The sequence below is a fragment of the Triticum aestivum genome, chromosome 7A (assembly GCF_018294505.1).
Source record: "Triticum aestivum cultivar Chinese Spring chromosome 7A, IWGSC CS RefSeq v2.1, whole genome shotgun sequence".
NCBI lineage: Eukaryota > Viridiplantae > Streptophyta > Magnoliopsida > Poales > Poaceae > Triticum > Triticum aestivum.
The window spans coordinates 723,805,663-723,817,309 of NC_057812.1; the positions used below are offsets into that span (position 1 = coordinate 723,805,663).

Consider the following 11,647-nt stretch of genomic DNA (forward strand, 5'->3'; position numbering starts at 1 on the left):
AGGTGCACCGAAGTATGATGCCGCTCCTTGTCCGAAGCACTGCAGCCTTTGTATAGACATCACAATACATGATACCTAGTTCAACATGAACCAACTTGGCCAACTTGGCCTGTTGGACTTGATGTGATCGAGCATAGCTCTCGTCCAAGTTGTTGCGCGGAAGCCTTCTGGTATCTGGAAGAGTGTAAATCCAGCAAATAAGTGTCGAACTATTGGAGCTGAATCCAAGGAAAAACTAATAATGCTAGAGTAGCTAGCATCCTCCTCTAGTTCTGGATGAGTCAACCTATTTTCTTCTTCATTACTATTGTAGCCACTGATGTTTTGTAAGTTCCCGTACATGAGAGCGATCGTCCTCTCCCCATACTTAATGATTCCAGCAACAAACATAAAGATGCCCGGAACAAGAATCTGCACATTTCGCCAAGCAGTAGACTTCCAGAAGACATACAAGGCTAGGACCACTTGGACTATCAAATTTAACAAATGCCTCAACCACAAACTGTTGTCCTCCAAGGAAAAAGCAGTGATGGTGTCCTGTCCGCCAAGATGAAGCAGTAGGAAGGGTGCCCAAAAGAAAGCTAGTGGGTGGTTTTCTGTCAGTTGGGTGGTGTTTTCCGCTTGTTTTGAGAGTAAACCAAGGGTGTAAACTGCTACCATGTCTGCCACTAAATAAGCTATCCAAATGATGCCACTAAGAAACTTAGCGCCACGTCGTCGAAGGCTGCCAGTAAAAAAGAGGAATATTTGTAGCATGAAACTGAGAAGCACAAGCAGTTGGATCTCCCATTCATTCAATAGTCGCAACAAGGTCCCCATTGTTAATTGGATTTCCAATGCAACAAACCTGCACCAGGGATATCAATGAAAACGACATTTAGGTGTGATCTTCGTCAAATCTATGAATTTATTTTATTTGCGTATTAACATTTCTTTGTTTATAGTATGTGCTCAACTAGTTTGCGTGCATAGTGAACTCATGCATGGTCCCAAATAAATTGGTGTATGTACATTTTAAGTTAATGCTAGTTATTAACATAAACATATTGAATTGTGGTGGTAAATGCTACCTAAACAGCTGCATAACTACATTAGTCGTACATGTGGTGACATGGACACTATTGATCTACTCCCTCCCTCCATCTATATAGGGCCTAATGCGTTTTTCGAGGCTAACTTTGACCAAATGTTAGAGCAATAATATATGACATGCAACTTACACAAAGCACACCGTTAAATTCGTGTGTGAAAGGAGCTTCCAATGATATAATTTTCACATTGTGCATGTCATGTACTATTAATCTTGTCAATAGTCAAAGATGGTCTTAAAAAACGTATTAGGCCCTATATAGATGGAATGAGGGAGTATGTTTGATAGACATTTTGACAATCGCATTACCAAGATGGTGGTGGATCGCTGGTAGCTGTTTGCTGAACACCCAGGCAACTACACAACTAAGATTTTGGTAACCGATTATCATGTGTTTGGAACTTAATTATCCTACCACTTAAAGAACCAGATAACGGTTATTATAGAAAATAACCACCCTTGTTGCGACCAATGAACAAATAATAATATACAAGAATGTAGCCATATAGGATACAAAGCCTAGACTACTAACTGGCGTATTCGTCGTATCACATATCACATCATGTAGCACATATTATGAACACCACTAAGATCATTGTACCAAATTAGTAATTTACCAATGTCACTCACTTGAGGGATGCCTCATTTGCACATGCAACTATCATTCAACATGGCAATCACCAAGTTGCATGGCAACCAAGCAAGCAACCTTAGCTTCTTCCGATTCACTCTGTCAATGAAGCAAACCAATGAATCGCAAAGCTAGCCTAACTAAAAACTACTCTCTCCATTCTGGTTTACAGGCCCCGCACTTATATCTAAGTGGTCTATGTAACCAATGAAATACATATTATAAAAACGGAAATACTAAAAGTTTGATGTCAAATTTTTAAGCATGGTAAAACGAACGGTTTTATGGGAACAACAAAATTTGCCATCTCGGGCGTTTAATTTCCATGCAAAAAGAATCTCACGTTCGATTTAGAACAGTCAATTTTTTTGTGATATAAAAATCATGTTGAGTTTGTTAATTTGCGGACCTAGTGGGTACACGCTGAGCTTCTAAACAGGAAAAGAGGTGGTAGGCGAAAAGTTGGGCCACACAATCTTCCTAGAGGGTCATAATGCAATGATCAACGCAGTTAATGCATGGGGTACTACGCAATAAACCCGGACGGAAGTAGTAGTACGTACCTCGTTGTTATTCATCTGGTTGATAGTGGTACCAACGCCAAGCTACCACATGAAAATGGCTTGCTGACTTGACAGTGCAGTTGCAGAGCAAGCTGCTATGACTCCTCCCGGTCGACAAAGGGCATTCTAAGCCCCAACTACGGCGGAGTGGAGCTTGGTTGGAGGGGGACACTAGATGCGTGCCGGGCACTTGGCAAGGAACGACGACACCCAAACAGCCGACCACTTCCTTCCTGCGCATTGGGGGTTGAGAACATGAGATCAAGGAGGACAGGGATGTTGTCGTCGGAGCTCGGGCGACGGTATCACGGCACGCCTCGCCATGTGGGGTAAGTCGGCGAGGAGGGGTCCGGCGAAGGTGGAGAGTGGGGAGTGGGAAGGTTGGAGTGAGGCCGGGGCGCCCTGGGGCGAGAAACAGTGGTGGCGATGGATCGCGTGGGGTGCAGAAGGCTCGCTGCTGGTGCGAAGGGAGATGGTGGCGGATCGCCGTGGTTGAGAAAGGAAGTGGCAGCCGGCAGAGCCACATCAAAGTTGGAGACACGGTGCGTGATGGAGGAGAAATCAGCTTGAAGAAACGAGGAGAGAGAGAAGACGTGGCTGTGCTGTGTTGGCGAGAGGATAAGGTCGGGAGATCGGACGGCACCCCACCACTCGTCCCCTTCCGTAGTGTAGAAGCCGACCACCTCCTGCAGGGCTTCCCCGTCGCTGCCCGACTAGAATCCATTTCCTTTCATTATACGGTTTTCTTTTCGATAAAGAACATTTTATTCAATTGAACAATTGATACAACCGCATTGAGAATATCCGGCCTTTGCATAATACGATGCACACAACCAACAAGTCCAATAAATCTATTAAAAATTGTTTTACAACAAAAAATAAATCAGTTCAGTCTAGGGTGGAGCACATCCTATCTAGAGATTACTCCGCCATCCATGTTGAGGAAAAACCTCACGGCCGTATAGGCCGGCCGTGTAGAGATTACTCCGCCATCCATGTTGAGGAAAAACCTCATAGCCGCATGAATAACCAGCACAGAAGATGAAATACATTTATTATTAAAAGTCACATCATTTCTGGTAAGTCACGATGTCCAACATAAGGCAGCCGCCCCTACAAATAGATGTGTAGAAAATTGTTTATCAATACCCCGCAACCAATTACCGAACATGTTATATGCACTATATGGGGACATAGATTTGAAACTACTTGAACTATGGCCCGGACTACACAACCAAATTTACATGTAAAAAAATAAGTGTTTAATTGACTCGTCATGTTGGCAAAAGACACATGTTTTGCTACCTTCCCAGTTACGTCGTGCCAGATTATCTCTAGTTAAGATCACCCCTCTATTTAGAAATCAGAGGAATATCTTTACTCTTAGAGGAGTTTTGAGCTTTCACAATTTCTTGTTATCATCTGAAACATCACTATGAACTAATGCATCATACAAAGATTTGACAGAAAAGCTACAGTTCTGATGCAAATTCCATCGAAACTTGTCTGGTTCACCTGACAGCTGAATGGCCTCCAAACGAATGAGTAATTCATTCCATGCTATCAGACGAGGCCCAAAAAGGCCCCTTTGGAAAGAAATATCAGGGCTTCCTTGTCTTGGAAGTTGTTTGATCGTGATGAATTTATGTATGACAATTATGTACAAGATAGGGTATTGCACCATAAGTGGAGTGGCCCCCAGCCAGGTGTCTTCCCAGAAACGAACCTAAGAACCATCCCTAACTGAGAAAGTGACAAATTGGAAAAAGAATTCCTTAGCTTTCATCACGCCACTCCAAAAAATGCGAATCACCGGGTTTCCAAAGAACTTGAGAAATGGCTTTGGACCCCACAAACTTATTACGAATGATTCCTTGCCACACTCCATCCTCAGTGAGTACTTTGTATACCCATTTACTCTGAAGAGCAATGTTTTTAATCTCAAGATCCTAAATTTCAAGGCCCCCTTGACTTTTAGGTCGGCATAAAACACTCCACCTAGCCAGCCGATATTTCTTGGATTCATTATCACACTAGAAAAATCAGATATAAAATAGTCGAGGTGCTGAAGAATCCCTTTCAGTAAGTGATAGAACCATGTTGCCGAGGACGGAATTGACCAGAATCAAGTGTCCCCCATACCACAAGAGTTCGTCCTTCCAACTGGCTAGACATTTTTCGAGTCTTTCTTCCATGTGCTTCCACTTAGCGATAGTTAAACGCCGATACTAATTAGGAATAACTAATTACCGAATAGGGAACTGCCAGAGCTGGCAGCCTAAAATATCACCATACGCACATACAGACTATACAGCATCGCCGAAACAGAAAAGCTCATGCTTACGGAAATTAATTTTTTAGACCAGAGAGCTCCTCAAAAGCGCATAAAAGCAACTTGAGTTTCCTTGCTTTATCTAGATCATGATCCATAAAAAAAATAGTGTCATCCGCATATTGAATAATAGACAAACGTTCTTCAACCAAATGAGGGATCGCACCGCTCATCTGCCCGGCCACGTTAGCCCACTGAACAAGGGTAGCTGACATATCACACCTTTCATTATACATGGGTGCTGTGTTCGGCTTGGACTCTAAACAGTCACCGATTAGGGCATCTCCACTCGCAAACCTTCAACATGCGTCAAACCAGAGATAAACATGGGGCTTTGCGAGAGTCCGGGCCGATCCCACACCTGCTTCTGACCATTTTGGCCTATCAAAACCCCTCCTCCCTTGCTCGCGCTCGTTCCCGTCCGGCGCCAGCTACCCGCATTCATGCCGCTGTAAAGCACACTGCTCAACATTGAAGACGGCTTAGGGCGGACGCGACCTCTCACTGCCTCCACCATTGAAGCGTCGCGCCGGCTGAGGGTGCCATCCGCGATGCATCTTCGGTGTCCACGCCTGCTCAATGCTGGAGATGCTTGACTGGACGGGACGGGATGGATATCTCCGTTCAATGATGTTGTCCATCCGTATGCTACCGTTAAGCAGGCTCGCTGCCGAGAAACCCACTCTAGCGTCGCGCATTGACACACCCGGACGCCACGCCACACCGGAATCTGCTATTTAAAGGTGGCCTCACCCGACTAACTCCACACCACAACACAAGCCCCTCCCCATCCTCCTCCCTTGCACTACATCCGCCATGACTGTCAGCGGCGAAGCTCTGTGGGAGAGTCTTTGCACGGAGATGAAGCACTCCATGGCTGCCCTTGCCGCCGCTTGGCAGAGTTGCCGTGCCAGGCAGATCGAGACCGGCTTGCCGGCCAGCTCACCCGAGGTCTTCGACGACAAGGACGACACCATGATAGACTCCAACGACACCGTCCTTGCTCCTATGCCTCCTGTGCACGCTGATCTCACCATGGACCATTCGCAAGCGCACTACAATGCCGCCATGGCGTAGGTGCATCATGCACCGGCGCATTTGTCGGTGTTCTAGCAGGCGCAGGCACGGCTAGTGAGCACACCGAATGTCGTCGGCACGGCTAGTGAGCACGTCAGACTGCACTAGGGCGTTGAACACATTCGATTCACCCGTAGCCGGGCTCGCGCCAGCTCGCGTGTGAGATACAAAGCGCCGATGCCGAGGGTGCGCCCGCAAGGTCGAGCTCGCTGAAGCCAAGCTGACGGACGTGAGGAATTAGCTTGGAACATCAATTTTTGATAATCGTTATGTGTTGTTGGAGGAAGTCACTCTAAATTTTAGAGGAATAACTAGTCTCTTAAGAAGGCATAAATTTTCCATCAATGTCAACTATGGGTGGAAAAAATGCGGGGAGGAATAAATTCAGTGAGGAAATATATAGTTTGGGAACTTATTATCAACTAAACAACCGCATGGCCATTGTTTGTAAGTGTTTTTACTTATTTTGTAAGGACATTTGCCTCATTGGAATATTATAATCTCACTCTTTCTATTCAGTTCTTTACACACAGGAATATATACTTTGTGGAAACTCCCTCTCCTGTAATTTAGGGAAAGAGGAACTAAAGACATGGTTTGCTAATTGAATAAATTAATGTATGATCTTATAACAAGCTTCACATCAATGGAATATCAGTTCATATAGTTTTCTAAATGAAGCAAGGCAGCCATCTACAAATGTAACTGTAAAATAGTTTACATTATTATTGTATACATTAACATTCTTTGGTTGTTTGTGCATTGATAAATTAAATTTATGGAAGTGTAAGCTTGGTCATTTTCTAACTTTCATATGAAAGGAATTTGTGGAGCTTCCAATGTTTCGGGAGTGAAAATACATAGAAAATATTTTGAAGTGTTTCTCTATGGAAAATTGCAAGTATGTCAAAATACCTTTGATGAAGGGAATCATACTCAGTGAGGAATTATATTTGACCTCCTAAGGAAAATGGAATAATAAATGGTACTGGAATTCGTATGTATCTTCTTTATATTATCATACCTTAGCTACCGGAATTGATGCTGCATTCAAGCAGTGGAAAGGACATACGAGAAGCTAAGGGAATCTCACACATCATATAAGATTGTGGAAAGGGCATCACATCCTGTCACTTGTTTTGTAATTTATATTAAAGTTAAACACGTTGAGGAAGCTATTAGTATATCTACGAGATGAGAGATATGTCCAGGTATGCAAATCCATTTTTTTGTGAAGTACTAATATGATGGCGGTTCATTGACCAAAGTCAGGAATTTCTTTCAAAATATGGTTACTTATGGAGCTTCATTTACTGATTGGATTGGATATTTATGTGGTTTTAAAAATTTTATTCAACATGGTTATCATCTATTTCACTTGATGTGGAATTATTCATATTATGGATGGATATGTGATGGAAATAATTGACACAAAATTTCACTTGAGGAAGTAATACTATGGATTTTAGATGGGATTAATTAGACCTATGGTGCACACAGAACAAGACCAATTGTGTACACAAAACGCTGGTAAAAAAGTCTTATTTTAATGTTGATGCTCATAAACTATATATATCTTCAATGATATGTTACAATTGTTTTTTATTCTACATGTCAACAGAAATTGCCCCTGTAGCAGTTCCTGAATCGATTTCCCGGCGTGGTCAAATTACACTTGTGCCTGCTAATAACGCCAAAGTGATTGCAAGGTAATGCATTTCCCGCAGAAATGGAACCATTCAAATTAACAAGTTCTCGCTTCTCGTGGCAATGCATCCATATTGGAAAATTGGAGACATTGTTCTACTCATGATCTACCAAGGCACAGGAGTGCTCTTCTTTTTCATTGACGAGATGCCGAGTCGCCGTGATCAAACTGCTTCCAGTGGATAGTTGTGGTTATGGCTGTTACTATATATGTTAAGTATGTAGATATGGACCATATGGTTGTTGGCCCTTAGCCTCTTAAAATGTGATAGTTGTTACTATGTTAAGTATGTAGATATGGACCATATGGTTGTCAAAACCGTGTTACAAAGATCCTCCTTTTGTCGAATAGTGTAACCACTATATATATGTTACTCTAATGCTGTTACCCAAGTTTATAAATTTTCATGGAAAGTATTAATATCGTACACAGTCAATTGAGTTGTGTGTGTCCGATGACTAGAAGGCATTTGCATATTAACTGTCCATATTGCAAAGTCACACACATGTTAACATAAGAAAATGTATGTGCAACATACTAATCATCGCACACGAGTACTCGCAGACGCATCGTGTGTGATACTCCGCCACCGCAAGCAACTAGTTTACATTTTTTAAAGTTTTTTGTACACACAGAATCGCACACGAAGTAAGTGCATTGACCGTCTGTGTTGTAATTTCTCATCGCAAACAGTTCATCCGAGTCGGCTGTTTGCCATGTATCACACACATCTTGTTTATATGACTCGTTTGTGCTCTTTTGGCTCAAGCAAACAGTTCATCCATATGAACTATATGCCGCATATCACAAACATCTTGTTAAGTTGAACCGTTTCTGTTGTGTTCCTTAATCAAAAAAAGTTCGTCCGAGTTAACCGTATGCCGTATATTGCACACACATTGATATGGATGCCCGTTTCTGTTGTTCTACCTCATCGCAAACAGTTCGAATGGATTAACCGCGTGTCCTGCATCGCACACATATTGTTATGGCTGCCCGTTTCTGTTGTTCTGCCGCATCACAGACAGTTTAAATGGATTAAACGTGTGTCCTGCATCGCACACGCAACTAAAATCTGAACCGTGTTTGATGGCTTCACCATTGCAAACGTTTTGCACCTTTTTTGACGATTTTTTATACCACCGTTTGTGATTATTGCATCGCACATAGTTTCGAGAAAGGGTCTCTGATCGTAGTGTCGCGTTAGCAGTATCCTACAGTTGTGTCTGAGCTCCGGCGTGCGGCCAGCACATTGCCTCGGCCATGCTTATCCTCTCACCTCGACCAGTTATATATAGCCATCCCTGAGACGAAAGCTAAAGAAAAAAGAAAAATGAAAATGAAAATAAAGCCAAAGAGAAAAAGGAAACCAAAGAAAAAAATAAAAATCAGAATGAAAAGAAAAAAGACGATGAAGACCAAAAAAGACAGAAAAGAAAAGCAAAAAAACCATAGGATAACAAAGAAAACTGAGAAAGAAATAAGAAAACCACAGAGAAAAAAAAGAAAACCAAAAATATAAAAATCGAACAATGAACCGGTTGAACGAATGACCGACTAAGAAACATGATACTACGCCAGCAAATACACGTGTGCGCCTATGGGGTGCTTTAGGTGTGTCAGAAACTAGTCTCGTGTGAAGCGATAGACCTAACTCTCGCGGTCGGAGACCTACCAAAATCACTAGTTAAGGGTTAACCCTTGCAAAGGCCACTGCCACCTTCTCAGGCGCTGTCAAATGATTGACAACACGTGTGTAACTCGTCACAATCTGTGAGTTTTTTCCCCTGAAAATTTGTTTATTCAAAATGTTTTATCTCTTGAACCATGCGTTTAAATTTCTAACGGTTTTCACCATTTGATTTTATCGTGTCAAGAACTTCAAAATTAGATCCCATCTTAAAAGGTTTCTATAAACTTTTTTTCACGGAAAAACCTGGAGCCGGAAGCACGGTTGAGGTTTTTCATCCCTTTTCGAAAAGCGCAGTTGTGCTTCTCGCGAAAGAAAAAATGTGCTTTCATGAGAAGCAAAGCTTAATTTTTGTTTCCTTTCCAGGAAGAACATTCACAGAAGCGGGAGGGCACAAAAAAAACAATTTTATTCCTCTAAAACCTGACAAAAACGAACAGAAAAATAAAAAAAGAGAAATTCGGAATGAGCTTCCAGCACACGACATATGGCGGCGGCTGAAGGCACCACTTGGCATGCTCCTAGGCACCCAAAGTGCGAGGGGTAATCTTTAATTATTTGCTCTAGAGACCCACTGGACCCACTGATCCTTTCTAATCCGTTCTTGGACCTTTTTTCTAGCGTCAATCATATTCCTTTTTTTTAAAAAAAAAACACCATCGATCATGTCCGGTTTAACACTTTCTAGATGGGCCTCGTGGACCCCTAAAAAAAGAAGGGCCTCGTGGTGTTGTGAGCGACGCAAATTGGGCCCATCGAAGCTCTCAGACCCAGTGTCCCCCCCCCTCTCTCTTTTCCTCGTCTCTTTTTTTTAGGGAATCCTCGTCTCTTTTCTCATGGCGCCCGCCGCCGGCCAAACCCCACCTCACGCGGCCGCAGAGAGCAACCACATGTGGGAGTCGCGGTAGCTTGCTGCACTCTCCGAGACTGAGCTCGTCCGTGACGTGCCCTCCCGCTCTTCTCTCTTAGCTTCTCCCCCCGCTTGCTTTCACCTTCCTAGCGAGAATGTAAGAAGAAGAAGAAGAAAAAGAAGAAGAAGAAGAAGAAGAAGAAGAAGAAGAAGAAGAAGAAGAAGAAGAAGAAGCACGCCGTTAACCTCTAACGGCTCTCACCCCACCTCACTGCCATCCACGATCTTTGCCGTCTGCTGGCCACCAACGGCGGACGGCACAATCCTTTGTCGTCTGTTTCTACGAAGCGGACGACAAAGAAGGCATTTGCTGGCACGTGTTCATCCAGACATTTTGCCGTCTGCTGGCGGACGGCAAAGAAGTTTGCCGTCCGTGAACCATGCCTTTGCCGTCCGCCATGACGGGCGGCAAAGAAGCTGATTCCAGTAGTGATATATTAAATTGTATGAGATTTGATAAATAGATCTAACTAAAACACAAAATAAAATAAAGAAAGAAAAATTGCAGCAAGATATTTTTGGTTTAATATGATAGAAAAATAGATCCGGGGGTCGTAGTTTCACTAGAGGCTTCTCTCAAGAAAATAGCATACGGTGGGTAAAGAAATCACTGTTAGACAATTAATAGAAAAGCGAATAATCAAGACGATATCCAAGGCAATGATCATGTATATGGATATCACATCAAAGATTAGTAGACCGAAACGATTCTGCATCTACTCTATTACTCTACACATCGACTGCTATCCAGCATGCATCTAGTGTATTAAGTTCATGAAAAAACGGAGTAATGCAATAAGAACGATGACATGATGTAGACAAGATCTATTCATGTAGGAATAGACCCCACCTTTTTATCCTTAATAGCAACGATACATGCATGTCATATCTCTTTATGTCACTGAGATTGAGCAACGCAAGATCGAACCCATCACAAAGCACCTCTTCCCATGGCAAGAAAAATCAATCTAGTTGGCCAAACCAAACCAAAATTTCGGAGAAGAAATACGAAGCTATAACAATCATGCATAAAAGAGTTCAGCAAATGCTCAAATGATATTCATGTTGGAAATATGCTCTCGAGGCAATAACAAATTAGTTATTATATTTCCTTGTTCATGATAATCATTTATTATCCATGCTATAATTGTATCGATAGGAAAGTCAGATACATGTGTGGATACATAGACAACACCATGTCCCTAGTAAGCCTCTAGTTGACTAGCTCGTTGATCAATAGATGGTTACGGTTTCCTGACCATGGACATTGGATGTCGTTGATAACGGGATCGCATCATTAGGAGAATCATGTGATGGACAAGACCCAATCCTAAGCCTAGCACAAAGATCGTGTAGTTCGTATGCTAAAGCTTTTCTATTGTCAAGTATCATTTCCTCAGACCATGAGATTGTGCAACTCCCGGATACCGTAGCAATGCTTTGGGTGTACCAAACGTCACAACGTAACTGGGTGGCTATAAAGGTTCACTACGGGTATCTCCGAAAGTGTCTGTTGGGTTGGCACGAACCAAGACTGGGATTTGTCACTCCGTGTGACGGAGAGGTATCTCTGGGCCCACTCGGTAGGACATCATCATATGCGCAATGTGACCAAGGAGTTGATCACGGGATGATGTGTTACGGAA

General features: G+C 42.8%; 1 long non-coding RNA gene across 1 annotated transcript; it reads right to left on the reverse strand.

The window, feature by feature from the left end:
- Positions 1-287: 287 nt before the first annotated feature.
- Positions 288-2,907, reverse strand: LOC123149716 (uncharacterized). The gene is made up of 2 exons (XR_006474818.1): positions 2,285-2,907; positions 288-847 (listed from the first exon to the last, which is right to left on the reverse strand). It is a non-coding gene; the product is annotated as an uncharacterized lncRNA (long non-coding RNA).
- Positions 2,908-11,647: the final 8,740 nt, after the last annotated feature.